The sequence below is a fragment of the Pleurodeles waltl genome, chromosome 9 (genome assembly GCF_031143425.1).
Source record: "Pleurodeles waltl isolate 20211129_DDA chromosome 9, aPleWal1.hap1.20221129, whole genome shotgun sequence".
In the NCBI taxonomy this organism is placed as follows: domain Eukaryota; kingdom Metazoa; phylum Chordata; class Amphibia; order Caudata; family Salamandridae; genus Pleurodeles; species Pleurodeles waltl.
The window spans coordinates 42326232-42343624 of record NC_090448.1 but is presented as its reverse complement, the minus strand read 5'-3'; the positions used below and the strand labels follow the sequence as shown (position 1 = coordinate 42343624).

Sequence of the window (17393 nt, the reverse complement as noted above, 5' to 3'; positions counted from 1 at the left end):
TTTTCGGGGAAAAACCACAAGCCTTCTTCTGCAGCCCCTTTTTCCCATTTTTTTTTAAAAAACGAACTTTTCACTGTATTTTGGCTAATTTCTTGGCCTCCTTCTGGGGAACCCACAAAGTCTGGGTACCTCTAGAATCCCTAGGATGATGGAAAAAAAGAACGCAAATTTGGCGTGGGTAGCTTATGTGAACAAAAAGTTATGAGGGCCTAAGCGCGAACTGCCCCAAATAGCCAAAAAAAGTCTCGGCACAGGAGGGGGAAAAGGCCTGGCAGCGAAGGGGATAAGAAAGGTTGTGGATTGAAGGTGAATCCAGTCTTAAAGATATCATTGCTTTTGTAAAGAAAGCGGAGTTATCTGAAAGATGTGCGAAAATTACACTGGCACAAGATAAGAAGATAGAAGAAGTAGTTGCCAAGGTGGCTGATCGGAAGCAAAACAAAGGATCCATGGAAAAACGAGATAATGATTCTAGAAAGGAAAAATATCACGCTTCAACAAAAAAATAAAAAAACAAACTGGTCAGATTGAACAAAAAATGAATGTTTCTGGTGTGGAAGTGGATTTCCCTCTGCAAAATTTGATGGTTGTCCAGCTAAAAATGCTAAATGTTTAGAATGTGGTACAGTAGGTCATTTTGCAAGAGCTTTCAGGAGAAAACAAATGAAGAAAGCCAATAGCAAAGTAGCATGTATTAAAGAAGTGGAGGAAGAATTATCAGAAGATAGTGATGAAGAAGCGAATTATAAGCAAAAGGGACATAAAACTGTAGTATTGAACATTTCGGGACAAACTTCAAACAAACCTTTGTGTTGGGTGTCTTTTGGTGGAGATATGTTACAACTTGCAGCATACTCTGGTTCTCCATATACTATTATTTTGGTGAACATGTGGCAAAAGTATTTTGTGAACAGTATAGGGAAGTGTTTAGAACCTCCAGACATTTCTCCTGAAAGTTACACTGGTGACAGCATAGACATAATTGGCTTTAGACTGCTTGTTTTTAAATTTAAACACAGAAAAGCAGTGTTTAAGTTATATGTGGCTAAAGAAGGTCTGTCAGTTTTAGGCTGGAAAGACCAAAAGAAACTTCATATTGTTCTAGATCCTAACAGTGTAGAGCAGGTCTTAGTAATGTGTGATGAAGAGGACACAAAACAATGGGTATTACAAGAATTTCCTGGAGTTTTCAATGGTAAAGTAGGTCAATTGAAGGGAGAGCAGCAAATGTAAATTTGCACAGAGGAAGGTGACTTATTTAGGACACGAGATTAATCATGAGGGTATCAAACTTAAAAAAAAGTTAGTGGAAGCTATTGTGAATGCTCCATCCCCTAAATCTAAAGATGAATTGAGATCCTTCTTGGGATTAGCTGAATTTTATTTGAAATTTGTAGAAAATGTTTCCCATAAAACTCATCAAATGAGATTGTTACTTAAAAACAAAGTTAAATTTGAATGGAGTAAAAGTTGTCAAAAGACATTTCAAGAGGTAAAGAATGTGATTGTAAATGCTCCAGCGTTACAAGGTTATGATCTAAAAGCTTGTTCTATTATCACAACTGATGCGAGTGGGAAGGGGCTTGGAAGTATTGTGACACAAATTGAAGAGATGGGTGAAGAATATGTAGTTGCATATGCTTCCCATTCATTATCTCCCACAGAGGAAAAATACTCAGTAATAGAAAGAGAAACTTTAGCATGTGTGTGGGCTTTAGAACATTTTTGCAAATTTATTTGGGGACAAAAATGCATCATAAGGTCTGACCATAAACCTCTTACAAAATTGTTAACTACAGAATGATTATTTAAAGCATCTGCTAGAATAGCAAGGTTATCTATGAGATTGCAGGATTTCTTATATGAGGTACAATATGTTCCTGGTGTTAAAAATGTTACTGCAGATTTTTTAAGCAGGATGTAATTAACTTTAAAAGAATTGGATCAAGATCTTTGGAATGAATGGTGTGTAGCAGGTATTTTTGATGATAATACTACAGGCTCATTACAAAAAGAAGAATGGATGCAAGAGTATGAGAAGGATGATATATCGAATGAAGTGAAAAGTATGGTGATTCTTGGATGGACTGAAGAAAAGAAAGTTAAAAGCAGAGACGATTTAAGAGTCTATTGGGAAGTGAGAGACGAGTTAAGTGTTGAAGGTGAATTTTTATGTAGAGGTGGGAAGATTATTCCACCTTATTGAATTAGAAATAAACTCATAGCTATTGGACATGAAGGGCATCCGGGCATTGCTCGCACAAAACGGGGAATCAAAGTACTCTATTGGTGGCCAAATATTGATGTGGAAATTGAAAGGTTTGTACATGACTGTATGGAATGTGAGAACAGTGACAAAGCTAAAAAAAACTTTGAATCCACCCATTTCATCTTTAAGCTGTCCTAATTTACCATGGGATGAGGTTGCTTTGGATATTATGGGCCCTATTACTTGGCTTGATGGTACATCAAAATACACTGTGGTATTAGTGGATTTGTTTTCCAGGTGGTTAAAATTTTCAATAATACAGAGGATTGATACACAGACAGTAATTGATTTTTTAGGGGGAAATATTTTTGAGAGAAGGTTTTCCTAGGATTTTGTTGACGGACAATGGTGTTCAATTTAAATCGGAGGAAATTAAAACTTTTGTTAAACTAACAGGTATAGAAAAATAGTTTACAGCATTATATCATCCCAGGGGAAATGCTGTTGTTGAACGTATAAATATAGTAATAAAAAGAATGTGGAATTTGAGCTAAAAAGAATGCTAAGAGCTCAATTGACCATTGGTCAAAGCCCTCTTGATCGGATGAGACGCAGAATTTATTTTTCAAGGATTAATCCAGGATGGATGCAGAGAAGTAAACAAGTGGTTTGGAATAAAGAAGATGTTAGAAAGTGCATAAGAAATTCGCAAGAAAAGAATAAACAGTATTATGATAACAAATATGGTACCACAGAAGTACATTTGAATGTGAGACAATGGGTAAGAGTGAAATCTGTAAGGAAAGTAGGCAAGGTGAGAGTAGGTTTGGCAAATCCATAAGAATCAAGAACGTGATGAAAAATACTGTTGAATTGGAAGATGGAAATGTTTGTCACATGAGTCGCATTGCTATTGCTAAGTCTTGTAGGCGGAATGAGGAAATGATACAGGATAATTTATTTGAGGAAAGTGGTAGCAAATTTTGGTGGTTACAAAGTGAAAAACATATGAACAAGGAAGCAGGTACTGACATTGGGTTTGATGAAACTGGAAATCAAGAATGTGGTCAGATTAATATAAATAAGTAGTGAAGTAAAGAAGAGTTTTTTTGGAAAAAGTTCTAAGAAAACCTAAAGTATTGGAAAATTTTGTGTGTGATTCAATTGTTTTTTTTTTGTTCTATGTTTTGTCCTTATGTTAAAAAAAAAGGAAGGAAAGGGGAGGTGTAATGATGGTTGTAATATATTTTATGGGATCGGCGTGGGTGGATGGAATGTGATGACCTGGGCTTTGATGTGGTTTGGGAATGTTGGGGAGAGTTGGAGACGGATTCAACCTGTTTTCATGTATCTCTGACACAATGAATTCATCTAAATAAATGTATTGATAAAAGAAATGAAGAACCCATCGACTCACTTCACTACATTGGCTTAACATTTTTTGTGACGTACAACTTGAGCTATAAATTTCCTGCCAATGTTATGTGAACCGTATTCCACTAACAGTAGTTGTCAGAAGATGTTCGTGCGTTGCTAACACGTTCCATCGACCACCATTGTAACCAGATAGAGGGTCATATGCATGTTCCACTTGGTGTATTAGTCACAAAACTGTGAGGACTACAGAACCGGGCATGCTGGGGGCTGACCTTTCTTACGACCCGGAAGTCATTTTTAAGCTGAGCGTGACAGGCGGTCTCTAGCGAAGTGTGGACGGTTCCTGATATAGCTCGGCGGTTTATTTGTGGGTAAGTTGAACATATAGAAGCGAACCTTTAACTTTAGTAAGACGAACAGGTTTAGTTTTCGGGCCGCGGAGAAGCATCGCACGGAGGAGAAATTAAAAGTTACGCTGAAGTATGAGTCTGAACCTGTTTTGCGAAAAAAGTGAGGGCAATTGTTGCGAGGTCTTTGGGTGGGGCTAATCATTACATGTTTGTGGCACTGACAACTAGGGAGCGAGTAATTTGCGAGGTGGTAAACACCACGTATAAATAAAATGCCTCTGTTGACGTCCATTGATTACATCCACTTTCTCGCTCTCGAAGCTGTTCTGCCTTCTAAAAAAGTAAGCTGCTCATGAATATTTAACAGCAACTCCAATTCAGTTTAAACCCTTCATTTGTGTGAGCGCGCACAGTGCGGGGTGTGTTTAGTAGCTCTGATGTGGCAGCACTCACAGGCACTAGTGTTCAGGAGAACTGCACTGTAATCGGAGACCTGCAAGTCTGCTGAAAGGGCGAGTCACTTCTGTGACACACTCCCCCCATTATGTGCAGTTAGAAAGACTACCATTCTCACAGGCATTTCGTTGAGCCCGAGCCGATCTCGTTTCCTTTCGTGGTGAATTAAGTGGCCGGCTCGTGTTCGTTGTCTGTGTAAAAAGAAACGTAAACTGACTTTCAAGCTGCCCAGGGTCTGCAAATGTTTCTGAATGCGGCTATCAGGAACAGAATCCCTTGCTGTGGCAACCGTCTGTCTAAAGCGGCCTTTCCATCCCTTGGGCCAATGATGAGTGAATTCATTCGAGGAAAGGAAAGGCTGGAATGCCAACAATGACTTTATGTGTCTCCCGAGAATAACTTATTTCCTTTTATCAGTTTCCCCCACCCTTGAGATTGTTGTAAAATTTTCAGATATGCTGTATTCTTTACTGTTATAGTTTTGTGTCTTTTACTCTTACTGTGCCCGTTTGAGTGTCTCCGCCCTTTTTGTCATGCCAGCATTTGCCAATTTGCTGTTGCATTTAAGAAAAGTACTGAAAATCCAGGCACGGTCATTTACCTTTGAGTAGAAACTTAATAGATACAAGTCAATGCATTAACTTTCTGCGTTATTTGTTCAACTCCGGAACATTTTTTCCATTGTTTGTTTTACTAGAGGGTGTTCCTCAGAACTCTAAATTCCGGGGTGATTTTATAATGTTTTTCTGTACGGCTAAAATCATGCTGTATTGGTAATTACTTGGTGAGGCTAATTGAGCTAAAGGTATCTTAGATGTCTGGCATGGCGCTACATAGAACAGACCATACCCTTGACTTCCTAAAATGCTGGGCTGCTTTTGAGAAAACATCCTAGTATTGCCCATCTAGCTGAATTTTCTTGTCGTTTAATTATGTTTTCGGCGTTAACATTATATAGGAGTAAAGAGGGAAAATAATGGACACCCTCTACTCAAATTTAACATTTAATTGCAAAACCCTAATTAGTGAAAACGGAAAGGATTTAATCAGTTGAAGCTCTCTCTATACCTTCAGCTTAGGGATAGTTCTGATCTATTATAAAGATTTAGAATCTAACCTACAGTTCGCCTTTTATGTCTTAGATAAACATAATCATCTTATTGTAAAATGAGACTTCTCACTGAATTCAGTGCATCTGGCTTGTCATGAGAGGTAGACTCGGTCTGCCAATTTGTGTGCTACTATACAGTTATCTTCAACTATGTTATGAGAATAACTGTAATATACTGTTCTCTGTAGCGCTTGCTAAATCCTCGCCAGTCACTGTGTCTATTCTTTGTATGTTAGTCCAACTGTCAAGTCAGACCTCACACTTGCATGACAGTAACCTAAAAAAAGGAAAGTTTAAGAAAGTGTCACAGGTGGTAATTTGTCATTTATTCAGTGTCTTGGCTGGCATGTGGCTAAAAACAATGTCATGTGTTTGACCTAGTTTTTATGGCTGGCCTCACTGCTGTGGTGATAGAGGCAGTTTCATCTGCCCCCCCAATAATAACATTATGACTCCCCTTTCTTGTCTTATTTTACTCACTTCCAACCCAGGAACTGCATAGTAGTTGAAATCAGTCTAATTCATGATAGTGGATGTATGTCTCATCAAGGATCAGGTTTCTGCGATTTATAGCGACTCCATCCTAGTGCAGGGAATCCTCTGTGGTAAAACTGGCATCATTCTCTGCAATTGCACTATATGAATGGGGTTTTAAATTAAATTAAATGATATTTTCAGTGAACCAAACTAAAACCACAATCCAAAATCTACTAATCTGTCTTTCCACTGTCATTTTAGGACTAATAATTGGCAGGGAGACCTTTTACATGCACAGAGTGGTGGGGGGAAATCAACATTAAAGTTTTGAAAGACTTATTTACTTTGTGTCTTTGTAATGCAAAGACATCAAACTGAGGTGAAAGCGCCCTGTAGGGGGGGGGGGGGTGCATTAATTGACCCCAAGGGGTATCCCAGGCACTGGCCAACGGAACCATCATGCAGATAACAGTGCTTTGTTTTAAGTAAAAAGAACAAAACATGAGCAGCAGTAAGCCACTCTGTAATGCACCGATTATATACCTGAAATCTTCATTACCCTTAGCTCATCTCGCCCTTTTCAACCATTACAAAGTAAGGTAATGTTACCTCATGATGGGAACAAAAAACACGATGGATCCATAGATGCTAGCCTCCTTACTCCCCACCTACTGGGATGCCATAACAGGGGCTGGTACCCCTGATTTCTCATGTTTTTTTTTGGTTTCCTGTGGGACTGCTGTGAGGACGTGGGATGCCCCTGCTCAGCTTGGGCTGAGTCCAGGCACCGCATAACTTCCCCTGCTGGACCTGGTGGGGGTGCGAGCATCTGCTGTAGGATCACTGTACCTGAGAGACAATTGAGGGGCATCCATCTATTGGAAAGAAGGCTTTTGTTTTTGTCTCTGCTTCGCTTTGCTGTGTGTTGGGTGAGGGAGTTCTTACTCGGCTTCGTGCATGCACAGTGGGATTTGAGTCTTGTGAATGCACGTTGCTTTAAATCTAGTTTGCCCATGTGCATTTTTTGTTTAGGAATGTCGGGTCAGGTGCACCTTTACGTACTATATATGGAAACACAGGCAAGTGTTTTCCATTATTTATTGTGCAAAGGAGTGGTGTTGCTGTAATCTGAAGCTGGCTATTTTCTTCTGGGCAAACATTCTTCTAAAAGGCAACATATTTCCCCCATCGCTGTCTAACTCTTCTCATTCTTTAGGTCGCACTGATTCTCCCAAAAGCAGCAGGTGTGGCAAAGAAGATTTGGGGGATTGTCCTCCAAACTGTTGCCACATTTAACGATGATTCCTTCCTTTTTTTCCTTAAAAAGAATATGGTAGAGGCAGTTTCTAATTTGGCAGCCTCAAATTCGGGGAAAGAAGTGTCTACTTCCACAAATGTAAAGGGCAAATACATATCTAAGGATATGATGGCGGGCTGGTTGGGGTATATTAGAGAGAATATGAACGTTTCTCCTCTTGCAAAACCAGGAACCTTGGATGAATCCCTCTTGAGGCAATTTTAGAAACCTTCTAGTTCGTCATGGATGTGGTTAAACAACAGTAGAAAGATCCTTATAGGATTAATTTGTTGAGGTTCATGAGTATGCTCTATTCTGTCTAAAACATGGACTCTATTTTACAAGATATTGTGCATGTGGATTTAGTCATGCAAGTCTGATTGGCTGCTTATCCATGGCAGAAGGAAAAATTCTTAAAGGTGCGTCTGAATAAAAAAAAAAAGTAGACTCTGCTTTGAAGAAGTTTTTTTCCAGGAACCCATGTAGCAATGAAGGCCATTATTTATGGAGCCTATATAGCCCAATCCCTGAACACGAATTTCCAGAATTTATTTTTAGCTGTTCAAAATGAATCAGATTGTTTGTCCTTGTTAGTAGAGAGGGAGCACCATTAATAATTGCCATTTGCTGTTTCTTTTGATGTGGTCAAGTAAGCAGCTTTCGTAGAGGAAGCCACCATTGTGGCAAGGAGAACTCTGTATCTTGGCTATTGAACCACTGATGCCGCTCAGAGGGCAGCCGCACTTGAATGCCCTTTAAAGGTTCAAGGCTTGTCTAGTGTTGAATTGGAGGACAGGCTCTAGCTAAGGTTCAAGTAGAGGAAATATTAATCTTCCTTCCAGTGTCAGTCATCGAAGTTCCAATTCTTCAAGATCAAGGTCGTCTTTTCGTCAACCATGAAGAAGACCGCGAAATCAACATGATTTGTTAAATCTCAAGGCAGGTCATTTCCTTTTAAATTCTTTAGGTAACAGAAGTCGGATATAGGAGCAAAGAATCAGCATTCCTGACAATGCCAAGACACTCAACTCTTTATCAATGGCTGGAGAATGGATTCAGAAATTCTTTTCACAATGGGAACGGATAACAACGGATCATTGGGTTCTTCAAGTTGTCAAGAGAATTATTGGATACAATTGCTCTTAGATCCAGCTTGTACTGGGACCATACGAACTACACTTCGTGAAGACTCAGCCAAAAAGATGGCTTTGCTGGAGAGAGTCTTGACTCTTCCAAGAAAAGGAGCCATTATTCCAGTCCCAAAAGGGGAAATAGAACATGGATTGTACTCAATAGTATTTCTTGTTCCAAATCCCTTTATCGTCTGGTTGTCTTTTTGAAGAAACTCAATAAATTCAGTCAGAGCATAAAGTTCAAAATGGAGAAACTCTAGAGGGTTATTCCTCTGAAACTGACTGGTCATTTTCTCATAACCTTTTATCTCATGGATGCTTACTGCACACTTTAATTGCAAAGAGTCATCACAAGTATTTGACGGTTACGATAGAGGATAGACATTGGCAGTTCAAGGTTCTCCCCTTTGGGCTGCATTCGCCCCAAGGGTCTTCACAAAAGTGATGGCTCCAGTGGAGGTGCACCTTCATCTCTCAGGGATTCCCGTCTTCCTCTTCCTGGACAACTGGCTACTACATGCGGTAAACCTGGAGCAGATCCAACACTACTGGGGACAGACAAAGAAAATAATTTCCAGTCTTAGGGGGTCATTACGACCCTGGCGGAACAAGTCCGCCAGGGCCGTGGGACGCGGTGGCACCGCCGACAGGCCGGCGGTGCCCCGCGGGGCATTCTGACCGCGGCGGCTCAGCCGCGGTCAGAGAAGGGAAACCGGCGGTCTCCCGCCGGTTTCCCGCTGCCCCAAAGGAATCCTCCAAGCCGGCGCAGCATGCTGCGCCGGCATGGGGATTCCGACTCCCCCTCCCGCCATCCAGTTCCTGGCGGTTCTCCCGCCGGGAACCGGATGGCGGGAGGGGGAGTCGCGGGGCCCCTGGGGGCCCCTGCCGTGCCCATGCCTATGGCATGGGCACGGCAGGGGCCCCCGTAAGAGGGCCCCTAAAAGTATTTCAGTGTCTGCAAAGCAGACACTGAAATACGCGACGGGTGCAACTGCACCCGTCGCACCTTCCCACTCCGCCGGCTCTATTACGAGCCGGCGTCATCGTGGGAAGGGAGTTTTCCCCTGGGCTGGCGGGCGGTCTTGTGAAGACCGCCCGCCAGCCCAGGGGAAAACTCGGAATACCCTCCGCGGTCTTACGACCGCGGAGCGGTATTTCGGAGGGGGGAAGCCTGGCGGGCGGCCTCCGCCGCCCGCCAGGCTCGGAATGAGGGCCTTAGTCTCCTATTGAACATTCCCATGTGCCAGCTCCCTTCCTTGAGACATCAGGTGTTCATTGGGTCTTGGTTCATTACAGATGAAGGAAGAGTTTTTCTTCTAGAAAAGAGGATCCTGCACCTTCAATCATCAATTCTCGACCTTCTATGCAGAGATCAGGCTGCAGAGCAGATGCAGAGCTGTGATTGAAAGTGCAATGACACATGGTGGCAACTGTCCATAGAGTTCAGTGGGCGAGGCTTCACCGCATTCTCTTCTGTGGCATCTCAACAGTCATTGGCCCTAGGCAATGGACTTATTAGACAAGTTGGATCCTCGCTCTCTGCTGAAGTCATATGCAGCCTTCCTTGGTGGTTGGATGGCCAATATCTTTCCAAAGGAATGAAGACACATATGAATTCTCCAGTAACAATAACTGTGGATGCGAGAAGTCTAGGCTGGGGTGCACAACTGCTGGACAGACCTGTCAGTGCAGGTGGTCGTTTCTACAGAGAAGCAAGTCCTCAAATTGGAAAGAGCTAATGGCAGTCTTCGGAGACTTCATGTTTTTCAACATCTTCTTTTGGGGAAGAATGTTTCCATCAAGATGGGCAACTTGATGTCAGCATCCTATACACATTAGCAAGGGAGCACTTGTTCTAACTCTCTCAAAAAATTTGCAGTTCAGTTGGGCACTTGGACGAAACAGAACTTGGCAAACCTATTGACTGTTCTCATTAGGGAATAACACTATGTGTTAGCTGACAATCTCGGCAGGGAGTTTCCATCTTCCCAGGTATTAACACTACCCAGGCTAACACTTCAAAGGATATGCAGGTGTTTCGGCAGACATTATCTGGATTTTTTTCAACAAAGGCCAAAACTCAGCTTTGCAGATTCCACTCTAGGTTTCCAGAGGAGGAAGCCTGAGGAGGTAACGCTTTGGAGTCGAAATGGCCAGATGAACTGCTATGTGCCTTACTGTTAATACAGATGGTTCTATTCAAGTTTTAGAAGGAGAAAGGGAAGGGAGATAGCATAAAAACGTTTGAAGACCACTATTCTAGTGCTATTGCAGTGGTATTAGAACACTTTCTTATATTACTGTCACATTTTGAACCAGAAACGTGCATGACACGAGTACAATATGCAGCAATGGATAAAGTGGGTGGCAGATTGAGGTGGATAAAGTAGGTGGCAGTTTGTGGTTGCTTCAGGTCTCTGAGTGGGGCAGGGTGCTATGATGTCCTCAGGTGAATGGCACAGAATCCCTTAAGATCTTGAGATGAAGGATTGCTAAATAGGTTTGCCTCAAGTTGTGGTTGAATTTAAGGAAAATGTGTTAGCCAACAACCTTTTAAATGGGCCTTTTGGTGAAATCTAAGGCTTAGGGTGTACTGCCTGCCCATATAATCAATATGTAGTCTATGTAGCAGCAACATAGTCTTATGTGTGTCTTATAAAGGGTTGTTCTTGTAATGAAATTCTGCTCAAACCATTGTACACAGAGACAAGCAACACTGGGGCGAAAGTGCTCCCAATGGAAGACCCTTTCAATTTGCTGGTAAATGGTCCCCTTGTATTGAAAGAAATTATCGGTTAAAGCAAGTACGGCAGTCACCACAGAATGTATAGGGGTAATGTAATTCCACTCTGCCTTTTTTTCCAGACACTCTACAAAGCGTAGGGTCTGTTCTTGTGAAGAATAAAACCTCGCTGTCTAATCTCAATCACAAATCAATATTCGGGTTAAAGGGCAAGCCTTGTAGTAGTAATAACACATTTTTAGTGTCTTTCAGGTATAAGGTGGTTTAACCCACAAATGAGCAAACAAAACAGTTGCAAAACTCGGAGAGACAATGCCTGAAATTATTGGTCTACCAGGAGATGGTCTCTACTGTTTTTGAATCTTGGGTAGAATGTGAAAATATGGAATACATAGATGTTTTTGAACGAAAAACTCAGCCTCCTTTTTGGTGATCCAATCTGCACAATCCACCTCCTCTGCCATGTTAATTATTCTGCTGCAAAGCCTGTTAGAAGGGTCAGTCTGGAGGGCTTCCTAGTTGGCTCTGCCTGACAATATACATATGTTTTTTATAAATCTCTTTACTAAACACAGTGTGGCATACAATGAGTGATTCAGAGAAACATAGCATCATCGTACAGACATGTGTATCATTTCTCAATATTGGACTCAGTGGTGGCCCCTCCATTAGGGCTGAGGAGCGTCACCCCCTGCTGCCAGTGCCGCCAAAGCTGAAAAATAAAATGGTAATAAACTGAATTTAAGAAATGTACTCCAGCAGCATGAGGTTGATGTTTGGGTGCACTCAGAGTGTGGTTCTGAGTGAATTTGCGCTGCAAAATTGTTGATTTTGAATGTTTTCTCTTGGAAAAGAAGTGAAAGAAAATACATTTGAAGCTGTTAATGATGGCCTACAAAATTAGGCAAGAAACTGGGCGGACCTGTATATTTTCTGAGATGGCAAAATGTAATTCCTTATTAGCACATCTCATTCTTGTAGGTAATATCCATTCCTCTTGATTCTTACCTTCTTTTAGTCCACTGAGAAGTCCTCCCCTGCTAAGCAGTGCTGTGGTTCATTTTTTCAAAACAAAAACATTTTCGAACCCTAATTACGAACAGTCAATATTTTGACTGTCTGTGAGACGAGGTGAGAGTGTTGGGTTCGGAGCATACAATAGGCGAGCCTGTATACAAGATTTTCACTTGCCTGCTGGCGATCACATACTTGTACCTGGGCTCCCTTTCTATAACCACATTTACCCCAAGTTTATAGACTGTGAGTCCTGCTGGTCTGCATCCTCATGAGAAGTCAGCACACCTTCACCAGCAGGGTCTCTAAAACCAGAGTGTCCAGTGTTGGTCCATCAGTGCTGTACCCATGCCAGATGTTAAGGATAACCTCTGACTATGATAAGGAGTTATTTTTATGTAAATGTGTCTTATGTGGATGTCCTGAATATTTTTCATGGATCTGAACCTCCTGGGCCTATTATGCCCCCCCCTTACCAGTTTAAGACCTTTGCGGAGTGATCAGACATTTGACATTTTGCTCTAGCAATGGGATCTTGTTGCTCCTGTCTCAACAGAGAACTTGTAATTAGGTATTGGTCACCTTCTGTTGCTGCACAAGGCAGCTTCATTTTCTTCGTGTCTTGGGGCATTTATTGACACCAGATCCCCACAAGTCCATGAAAGAGGTTATACCCACCTTCAAACCCATTTACAATGGCATAGATTTTCCTTTTTATTCTTTTAGCTTAGACGCATCAACTGCACCTAATTCAGTATAGAGCAGGGTAGTCACTTCCTGCTAGAATCTTTCATATTTATCCCTATTTCTTTTCTAGTGGTGGGAGGTCTCCAAGAAGCTTATTTTGCAGAGGGCTTCTCACAGCCTCACCCTGCTGAAACCGGTTTACTCGAGCCCCTGCTGCAACATAAGCTCCCACTTCAGACTCAGGATGGGATAGCAGAATCACTGTCCACCTAAAACAAGTTTTTGCTATGTCTCCAAAATGTTTGTAACATCCTAATGGATTTTTTTGCTTGGCAAGTCGCTCCTTTTGACTAGACAGATGCTCCAGTGAATAAAGGCAGAAATATCAGTAGTCATCAAAATGCTTATTTTCCAACTACTTTAGTACTGGTACAACACCTTAGCATATTTGTATGTGGGCATGACTGGTTTTGAGACTTTGCCATCTCATTTTCCTTCTTTCTTAATTCCCGTTTCTCTCGAAGGTCGGATAGCTTCTTGACCAGTGCACCGTAGTTTGTATGGGAGATGGATATTTACCAAGGCTTTTATTCCCATTCCTGTGGGTAAAGCAGACAGTGAGGAACGTTCTCGGTGACAACATCTTCAGTCTATTCCTTTAAAGAGATTCTCACAGAAGTAAGGCTGGTGCACAGCCTATTGACCTTTCAAATCGGGTTTTGGCTTTATGTTTTTTTTTTTTAGAGTTCCTTATCCCTGTCTGCAAAAACACTTCATTTACTACCTCTGTCCTCTGCCGAATCTAATCAGACTCTAAAAACTCATGATTGTCAGTTCCTACTGTGTGAATTAAAAGTCATGCAATTTATGTCATCCAGGTAGCTACTTTGTCCAAGTATTTTATCAACTGCTTAATGGCCATCTCGGGTCTACCTCCACATGAGAATTTAATGTTTATATTATCTATATACTGGTGATGCTACATGCCTCTGTTTCGGTTTACATCCACAAGGAGCTCAACATTGTGTATACATTTAATAACAAGCATTTACAATGCAACGGGTCTCGCGTTTGGTCATGTTAGAGCTGATCGCGTTGTAAACTCCTAGCCCGACTTTTCACCTTTCGGGCAAAAGTGCATTTATGTACATAACCCGAAAAAGTGAAATCAAGTATGTAAAGCGCTCGACTTCTGCCAAGTGAGATCGCACTCGTAAATTAGAGAAAAAAAAGTCCACGAGCCCGATGGAAAACAGCGAGCCTCGCATGTTTTCTGTTCTTGGTCGCTGCGCTCCAGGAGGGCTAGCCACCGGAAAAGGCATGACATATGCGTGCCTTCGACTAATGAAAGCAAGCAGATTTTATTAGGGAAGCCCACGAACCAATAAAAAACACTGACGTTAAGTTGACAAGGCTCCGAGCCCTTTTCTAAATACAAAAGAGTCTCTCTGCGATACGCATGCGCTCGCGCATGCAACACAGGCTCGACCCTAATAAGTGGCAGCAGTTTTTCCCATGTCACACCCAACTTGGAGGATCCAATGTGACACGAAATTCATGGCTACCTGCATTATTGTGACAACTGATTTTACATCTTTCTTTTTAACAACTACCAGAACCCACATATTGAGCAACGTGTCATGGATCATAGGTATTCTGATGGGTTCAACATGATGTGAATTAACATACAACACCACAGTCACATCTCCTGCCATACAGAGCAGAGAGGGTTCTGTTTGTTGATCAGCTCTAAGTCAGACTGCAAGAGGAACAAATCTAGTCAGCTTTATAATTGGGTGAAGAGCAGCTTCTCCAGTTCTTTTCCCAATATGGTAGCTTGGAGATGGGCCTATAGTTGTCAAATCTGCTCTGTGAACAGGTGCAAAAGTCTGTCTTAGATCAGTATGATGATGATTAAATAAGATTTATAGAGCGCACAGCTACTCTGAGAGTGTCCTGGCGCTCGCTCCAAAGCAACCTGCAAAAAACAGACCGTCAAACTATTCCTGTTGGCAATGCCAGATTTGTAATTTTTTTCTTAAAAAACGATAACTCAGTTGTGGCGGGTAACTTCAAAGGAAGTTTATTCCAGGCTACTTCCCTGAGATAGGAAAAAGACCTCAACAGATCTTGGGGATACAAGCCTACTGGTGGTGGACCCAAGAGAGGGGACATAATCTTTAATTCTCTCCCTGAGATAGCCTGCTCCGGTGGAATGTAGTGATTTGTGGACAAGGGCTAAAGTTTTAAAGAGCATCCTTTTTTAAATTGGAAGCCAATGGGGTGCCTTCAGGTTTGGATAAATATGATTTCTTGAGGAAGGGGTAAGTTGAGTACAGGCTGATGAATTCTGGGTGACTTAAAGTCTGTTAATAAGGTATTCTGGGAGACCCATGTTTAGAGCATTTGCATATACCATTCTGGACCTTATCAAAGCCTGAATCACCGTTTTTTGTTTTGTTGTGTTTTTTTTTTTTGCTGAAACAGAAAGTAAGGTAAGAGCTTTTTTCAGCATTCGTAGCAACCTCAAACAAGAACCAACCACCGACTGGATTTGTGGTTGAAAGGAAAGGGTGCTATCAAATGCTGAGATTCGTAACAGTGCCCTGTGGAGGACCAGTAAGGGGGTGCATCTTCGGCCAGTAGGTCCTCCATCAATCTGGCAAGATAGGGCTGAATAGTTATATTTCTGTCTTGTCGGCATTACATTTCAGTTGATTAGTGGTCATCCAGTGAAACACATGTGAGAGGCATTTTTGATATCCTCACCTGGAATCTCCTCTCCTTTTCCACAGGTAACAGAAGCTGGGTATTTTCAGCATATGAGATCACATTAGCTCCTAAGGACTCATCAAGCAGGTCTAAGGGCATAACTTAGGCATTAAATAGTGTGGGGCTAAGGGCTGAACTTTGAGGCACAGCAATAGACATCTTGTGTACTTTTGAAGAAAAAGGAAGCATCCAGACTTCTTGACGTATTCCTCCAGAAAGAAAGCAAGCCACTTCAGAGCTATTCCACCAATCCCAAATGATTGGAGTTGGGCTAGTAACCTTGTGTGGAGGGGACAGTATCAAAAGCTGCAGATAGGTCTAGCATAATGAAGATGACCTTCCCCCTATGTCTAAGATGTTTTTAATGTGTTCAGCAACTTCCATCAGTGCCATCTCCGTTCTGAAATTGGGTCTAAACTCAGACTGACTCGGGTGCAGAGGTCATTATTTTCCAAATATTGAGAAAGATGTTGGTTTACAAATCTTTCTATTGCTTTCGAGAAGACAGAGAGAAGTGAAATTGGTCTGTATTTAGCTCAAATGTTTCAATCAGTGGAAGGTTTTTGGATCAAAGGCAACATTTTGGCTCGCTTCCATTGCACAGGGACTATTCCTGATAACAACAAGGCCTTCAGCACGTTGTTTGCTATAGGATTAATGGTTGATGCAGCTTTGGAAAGTATGCTAGGTGGGCACGGGTTGGATGAATTTAAGGCTTTTAATTGCTGCTAGTGATTCCTCCAAGGAGTTTGGGAGAAAGTTAGAAACAGTTGCCCTCCCAGAAGTAGTCTTACTTCTAGTTGCTACTCAATAAGGCCATCAGTTGTCTGTAAGTCTAAATGCAGACTTGCTTGAATAGTTGTAATTTTATTCTGAAAGTATGAAGCCAGCTGGTCGCACCATTCAGCTGAGAGCGGATGGCCTCTGATCGTGGCCTCTGGTCTCATGTTGTAACTATTCAAAACATTTCCTTAGACTTATTGCCTGACTCTTATATCTTTGACTCGAAGTAGGCTTTTTTGGCTAAGCTTACCTCCAAATGACAGAAGCAGTGATAAGTAAAACTGATGGTCACATTTAAGTTCACCCAAGTCACAAGAAGAAGGAAAACTGCCAGAGAGTAGTCTGAGTTATTTCAGAACAAGTGTAAAGTGTATGTATTTAGAGACTGGCCTTGACCACAGCCAATGGGCATTTAACCATACCAGTGCAGTTAAGCTATGCAAAGATCCACTAATGTTCCAACCATTCCTATAAAGTTCTAGTGGAACCCCTATCTGCAGAACGCAGAACACAGAACCTGCCCGTAAGGGCTAAAAAAGATCTACTGTTTCTGTTGAAAAATGTATTTTGTGAAAGTGTTCTAGGTTTCCTTGTGTGCTTCCAAATACCTTCACTAAACATTACACATGATTCTGACACCATGATTAACACCACTTGAGCAATGGAGTAGAGAAAAACCTTTTAGTCTGGCTCCAATTGTATTTCTCCATCCTCTATGGAGTACTAATTTAGAAGCTGAATCTAATGGTGGCCCGCTGTGAATGAGTGCCGAAGAAGAGGATATTACTTACCTTTGGAAGCTTTAATTCTTTCTCAAGTAAATTATCTGCTGCTGGTGTGACCTAGTAGCGGACAACCTTGTCTGTTTTGTTGGCAGCTGGCACCTACGTGCATGGATGAAAGTATTCATGGTGGCATATTTGTGATAAATGTGGTTCATGCATCTGGTTCTAAGTCCTTGTGCTCCTACTATGACCGGTTTCT

At 41.7% G+C, this 17393-nt stretch overlaps 1 protein-coding gene across 3 annotated transcripts in view; it reads left to right on the top strand.

Moving 5' to 3' along the window:
• The first annotated feature begins 3870 nt into the window (after positions 1-3870).
• Positions 3871-17393, top strand: part of LOC138258916 (renalase-like) — a 35804-nt gene continuing 22281 nt past the window's right edge. For all 3 annotated transcript variants that reach the window (XM_069206239.1, XM_069206241.1, XM_069206240.1), the window contains exon 1: positions 3871-3957. The gene's annotated coding sequence lies outside the window, so the exon portion shown is untranslated. The remainder of the gene's footprint in view (positions 3958-17393) is intronic.